At 42.4% G+C, this 6,402-nt stretch overlaps 1 long non-coding RNA gene across 1 annotated transcript; it reads right to left on the bottom strand.

Moving 5' to 3' along the window:
- Positions 1-3,463: 3,463 nt before the first annotated feature.
- On the bottom strand, positions 3,464-4,609 carry LOC111466965. Its single transcript, XR_002714463.1, has 3 exons — positions 4,526-4,609; positions 4,360-4,415; positions 3,464-3,559 (listed from the first exon to the last, which is right to left on the bottom strand). It is a non-coding gene; the product is annotated as an uncharacterized LOC111466965 (long non-coding RNA).
- Positions 4,610-6,402: the final 1,793 nt, after the last annotated feature.

The raw sequence follows: 6,402 nt of genomic DNA on the forward strand, positions 1-6,402 counted from the left end.
GGTGTTAGATAAATCCCTAGCGGTTATGTAAATCCCTAGCGGTTATCAGGTATTATATCTAGATATATTTTATCATATTTTTACATAAGATAACAAATTAATGTTAAGAATTGTAACGACCCTAGTACTCTAGGGATCTAAAGTCGCTAAAGTATATATAAAGTAACTTTTTATGCATAAATATTTACAAACATTTTCATAAAACAATGTCATAAACTTAGAAATATTATATAAAAGAAAGTAGTAGTGAGATCTTTATCATATCAATCTATTTTCCTAGAGCGACTATTCTAAGCAGACAATTGGACATGTCATCATTCATCATATAATTATAATTAAACTGAGTGTAGGGCCACTTACTTGGTTGGCCTTAGCTGGCATTTTCCCTAAATTTGAGTATGTTCGCTTCTCGTCCCTCGAAATTGCTCTAAGTGTCACAGGTTTTCATTTTCTATAAGAATATCCATTCTGACCTTAAGTGCCTTAAACAAGATCAAATTCAGCTTCGGGATTGTCAGAATGGTGGAAACTGGGCTATTTTTCTTTACCGAGCTGAGGGACTACATTTTGAGCTGCGGAGCTGAGCCGAGCTGTTTGAGTTGTGTAAGCCTAGGAGAAGTTTTGTTGGAAGTGTGAAATGTGGCGCAGCGGGGCACTGACGCGTGTGCAAGTCAAGTTGGGTAGAGGCACGGGTTGCTGCAACCGTGCGGGTCGCGGTTCGTAGGTTGGGCTTGCGATTTATGGGTCGTGGAACTTTGGGCGCTGTAGGTGGGCTGAGGGAAAATTGGTTATTAGGCCGAGATGTTGCAGGTGGGTCTCAATTTACTAATTTGGGCCTCAAGTGTAGGTCTGGGCCGAGTGCAAAAATGGTTAGGTAATGAGTTATTAGTTATGTTACCCGATCCAGATTCGACCCGCTATTTTTGTGTTTTTCGAAGAAGTCGAGTAAGGAAGACGAAGTCCACGGACTTCGTCTTCCTTACTCGACTTCTTCGAAAAACACAAAAATAGTTCTCTCTCCTATGAAAACTATGCTCCAACGTCTGTTTCTTGTTGTTTTTCCTTTTATGCTTTCTATTGGCCCCTCCTTTTCACTCCCATGAGGTTTCAAGACGGGTAGATACCTATAATACACAGAACCCAAAACTCAAATATCATTTTCGAGGAAGCACAATGTTGCGAAAGCGTTAAAAGCATACCTTTCGTGTAAGTGCAGTTGTCGATGGTTCTTTTCCTGGTGTGGGTTGGTCGTTTCAACGTCGGATCTCCTCAATTTTTTCTAGGAGGAGAACTTTCAAACTCTCTCCCTATCTTGTTTTCCTTTTAGATTTTGTTGTAGGTTGCATTCTATGAAGGTTGAGGGTCGATTTGTCTTCGTGTTTGGCATGCCGTGGAGCCGGGGGAGGTAGTGGTCGAGGTGGGAAAGATAATTCCTGCGCTCATTGGAATTCTCGCGAGTCTCTAACGATCACGCTGAATTTTATTTAATTGTTGTTGTCATTACATTATCTACACCTAAAATGAACTTTCGTCCTCAAAAGTCTCAAACTCTTCGATTAACTCAAGGTACTTTTGTCTTATTTTATCCTCTTTCTCCCATGTGGCTTCCTCTATTTGGGGGTTTCGCCAAAATACTTTTCCAAAGAAAATATTCCTATGCGTAAGACCTTCACTTCGCAGCTAGATTTTAACTAATTTTTTTTCATCACTTAAGTCTTTGTCAATTTGAAGAGGTTTATAGACAATCACGTGCGTAGGATCCCTCATGTATTTGCTTAGCTTGGATACATGGAATACATCGTGTACGCTTGAGAGGGAGGGTGGTAAGACCAACTTATACGCTACCATACCAATTTTCTCTAGGATTTCGAAAGGTTCGATAAAACGAGGACTTAGCTTACCGTTACGTCCAAACCTCAAAACACGCTTCATAGGAGCCACTCTCTAGAATACCATGTACCCTACCTCAAATACAACGTTCCTATGCCTTACATATGTATAGCTCTTTTGTCTGCTTTGCATGGTGCACATCCTTGTTCTAATTTTTTGTATGGCCTCATTCATAATACGAACTAACTCGGGTTCCACTAGTGCCCGCTCGCCTACTTCACTCCAGTACAGCAGGGATCAACACTATTTACCATATAACGCTTCGAACAGTGCCATCCTGATAATTGCTTGAATAACTACTATTGTACGAGAATTTCATCATATGTAGCTTGGTAGTCCATAACACATGCTCATAGCGTATCTTCTAACATTTGATTCAACCGCTCCATTTGACCATCTATTTGAGGGTGAAAGTCAGTGCTGAAGTCGATGCGAGCACCCAACACTTTCTTGAGTCCATGTCAAAATGCCAATGTAAAGCAGGGGTCTCGATCCGACTCTATCGATATTGGAAATACCACCTCATGATTTCTTTCACATATAGTTGAGCCCATTTTTCTATTGTGTATGTAGTTTTGCTCGGTAGGAAGTGTGCCGACTTTGTCAATCTATTGATAATTACCCAGATTATTGTATAGCCCTTTAATGTCCTGAGTAAGCCCACTATGGAGTCCATAGCGATATTTTTCCACATCCACTCCAGTATACTTAGAGGTTACAATAGTCCTGCCGTTTTTTGACAATGAGCTTTTACTTGTTGGCACACTAGGAATTTACTCACAAATTTTGCTATATCCTTTTACTTATAATCTGCTACAAGAAGTGTTGTTTTAGGTCTTCGTACATCTTGTTACCGCCTCGATGCAGAGAGAATGGCGAGTTGTGTACTTCAATCAATATTTCATTTCTTAATTCTTCGACAGCTAGTACACAAAGCCGTCTTTGACCTAGAAACCAACCATCTGATGACTTGGAAAAGTTATCCACTGGTCTCATTGTTAGCTGACTCAGTATCTTATTTAGATTGGGGGTCCTCTTATTCAGATTCAATAATCTTTTTTCTAAGTGTGGGATGCACTGTGAGTCGAGCCATCTGTGGTATGACTCCCTAAGTTACTCCAACTATGTCAGCTCGCTTGAAACCCGCTTGTACTCGTGACTCTCTAGTGATGAGGGTTGACGAGTGTGCATTTTACGACTTAGGGCATCTACGACCACATTTTCCTATCTAGGGTCGTACCAGATATCTATATCATAGTCCTTCATTAATTTCAACTACCTTCATTGCCTCATGTTCAATCTTTTTTGGGTGAATAAGTACTTTAGGCTTTTATGGTAGGTGTAGATTTGAGTTTTTTCCCATTGTGACGCCCCTAATTTCTCTAACCTAATTAGCGACGTTACCTTGTACTTGCATAACGACAGAACGAGAGTTCACGTAAGACAGTCTCAATGACAACAATACATTCTTATAAGCAGTTCATACCTGGGGAAAACAATAATGATAGCTTAACCTAGAAATAATCAATAGAGAACTAGAGAAAGAATTGCAATAACTATGAACCTAAAAGAATTCGACAAGACGCCTACGACACTACAAACCCTCCTTAAGATTTCCATGGCCTTCGCAGCATCCACCGTCAGCCGTACATGGGAGCCTTGCCCTTACCTGAAAATATGGATAGCATGTGACTTGAGTATTATATAAAATACCCAGTAAGTCGCCTCACTGTTGGTGTTAAGCATATAATCATCCATCAGGATACATGCTGTCGCACACAATATACATACATGAGCACAAATGTCAAAAGAAAGAAACTGAGAGAGGGGTCTGTCTTCCATTCCTTCCCATGGCCTTAGGCCCTTGCCTTGTCCGACGGGGGTGGATGCATGGTACTTTCCCACACATGGCCCACGTGCGTGACTGTGGGCCATTAGGCGAGTTCACATGCGAACTCCTTAGGCCTGGCTTGGTCAGGTATGTATGACATACAATACCGGATGCCACGAAAAAGAAGGGCCTGCATGATATCGTGGCGAACACAATATCGAATGTACGCATCCATACCATCAGTAGCATAACGGGGGAGTGTCCAATGTACATAACCATAGCGTGCATAAGGTTCTTAAGGTTTACCTCCATGGAATTATACATACAACGTTCCATCCCCTCACTGCATTACATAGCATAACTGGGTTAAACATCGAGTAAGCATATCGTAGCATACTAGTCATCACATTCATGGCATGCGGGGTTCTCATTACAATCATGACATGTCAATCAAGCTCATACACACAGGGTAGCAAACCGTGTCAAAAACATCACATACATAAACATGGCATACATAGCATTTCACTGCAAGAAACATATAACCTAGCATATATCAAGACCACACATGGTGCATGCAAGGGCCACGGGGCACGCACCAACATACATACCTAACTAACGCTAACAGTAAGGTTACTTACTTCCTTGGCCTTGGCCGAAGTCACCCACAACGCTAACTCCAACGCCTAACTACCTCCTATAAGATAACATGATACACTTAGAGCCCTTTCACAACTAGCTCTTATGCTTAGCTACCAAGGTACATCCCTATCACAAGCTGTTTTATCAAAATGGAGTTATACTAACCTCAGATGGTTGAAACAAGGGTGAGAATGGCTCCAGAAGGGTCGAAAACCTAGAAATCAGTATACTATTTGGATGTCGAGCCGCGCCACCGAGCCGCACTACCAAGCCGAACCTAGCCAAACCGAGAGTGCACGGAGTCGCCGATGGAGCTGAAACCAACGGGCTGCGAAGAACACTGTTGCCATCGGGTTTCTGGGTGCACCTCTAGTTTAGGCCGAAAGGGAACGAGGCCCAGTGGTGGTGTCCGAGCACGGCCTGCGAGGTGCGGGCTGCACGCTAGCCGAGACAAACTTGCAGAATGTCAAGGGTCATCCCGTGCCGTCGCTTCGTCTTCCTCGCCTGAAAACCTCGACAGTCCTAACTGCGGGGCTTGGCTACTGTCGTCGGTGGAAGCGTCATCGTTCGTCCATATCCGGTGGCACGTCTGTCTCTCCTTGCCCCGACGTACACTGGCGTCCGCTCCTACCTAAAGGAGGCGACCACTGCGATCCTAGGGTTTAAGGGGTTCTGAGTGAATCCTGCTGAAAATCGCGAGATTTTCGGCGTGCCCCCCTCCCCCCCCTTTTTTCCTTGGAATGTGTATCGTTACACCCATATAGGTCGTGTCGCCAAATCTTTAATGTGAACACCACAGCGTTCAATTCTAGGTCATGCGTAGGATAGTTTTTTTTTATTTTTTTTCATATTCTTTGAATTTAACTTGACGCATAGGCAAGAACCTTACTGTGTTGCATCAATATGCACCCTAATCCCTTCTTGGATGCATCACTGTAGATTAGATATCCCTATGAGCTTTCCGGCACCGTGAGCACTAGAGCTTACACTAGTTTAGGTCTTGGAAGCTGGCCTCACATGCGTCATTCCATACAAAAGGTATGCCCTTCCTTGTCAACTGTGTAAGAGGTAAGGCTATTCTAGCTAAGTCTTGTACAAACCTTCGATAGTAGCCTGCTAGCCCCAGGAAACATCATACCTTTATAACCGTATTTAAACGTTCCCACTTTATGATGTCTTCTATCTTATTGGGGTCCACTGAAATCTCGTCTTTGGACACCACCTATCCTAAGAATGAGACTTGTTGTAGCAAAAATTCACATTTGGAGAACTTAGCATACAACTTGTTTCCCATCAAGATAGTTCAGACTTTTTGGAGGTGTTCTTTATCAGTCCTCGAGTATACCATGATCTCATCTATAAACATGATGGAAAACGTGTCCAGACATTCATTGAATACCCACTTCATTAACTCCATGAACACAACTTGGGCGTTGGTGAGGCCAAATGACATCTCTACGAACTTGTAATGGCCATATCTTTTTCGAAAGGTTGTCTTCAGTACATTCCCTTCCTTGATCTTAATCTAGTGATAGCCTAATCAAAGGTCTATCTTGGAAAATACCCGTCGCCTCTCAGAGCTGGTCGAATAAATCCTCGATGAAAGGTTGTGGGTACTTGTTCTTTATTGTTCTCTTGTTTAACTCCCTATAGTCAATACATAGGCGCATTGAGCCATATTTCTTTTTCACAAACAACACTAATGCACCCCAAGGAGATACGCTAGGCCGGATGAAATCCATATCTAGTAGATCTTGTAGTTGTACTTTAAGTTCCTTTAATTTTGTTGGGCCATGCGATACGATGCTTTAGAGATAGGAAAAGTTCCTAGTTCGAGTTCAATTCCCAAGTCTACGGCTCATAAAGGAGGAACTCCTAGTAAATCCTCTAGAAAGAAATCTAGAAATTCATTTACTATTGGTACCGTATCTATCGTCTTTTCTTTTCATTTTACGTCTACTGCACAAGCTAGAGCTCACCCTTCTTATTGTACTAGGCATTTAGCTTTAATCATTGACACTATCTTTGGGGTGACTCCCGTA

The sequence above is a fragment of the Cucurbita maxima genome, unplaced genomic scaffold, assembly GCF_002738345.1.
Source record: "Cucurbita maxima cultivar Rimu unplaced genomic scaffold, Cmax_1.0 Cma_Scf00032, whole genome shotgun sequence".
Lineage (NCBI taxonomy): Eukaryota > Viridiplantae > Streptophyta > Magnoliopsida > Cucurbitales > Cucurbitaceae > Cucurbita > Cucurbita maxima.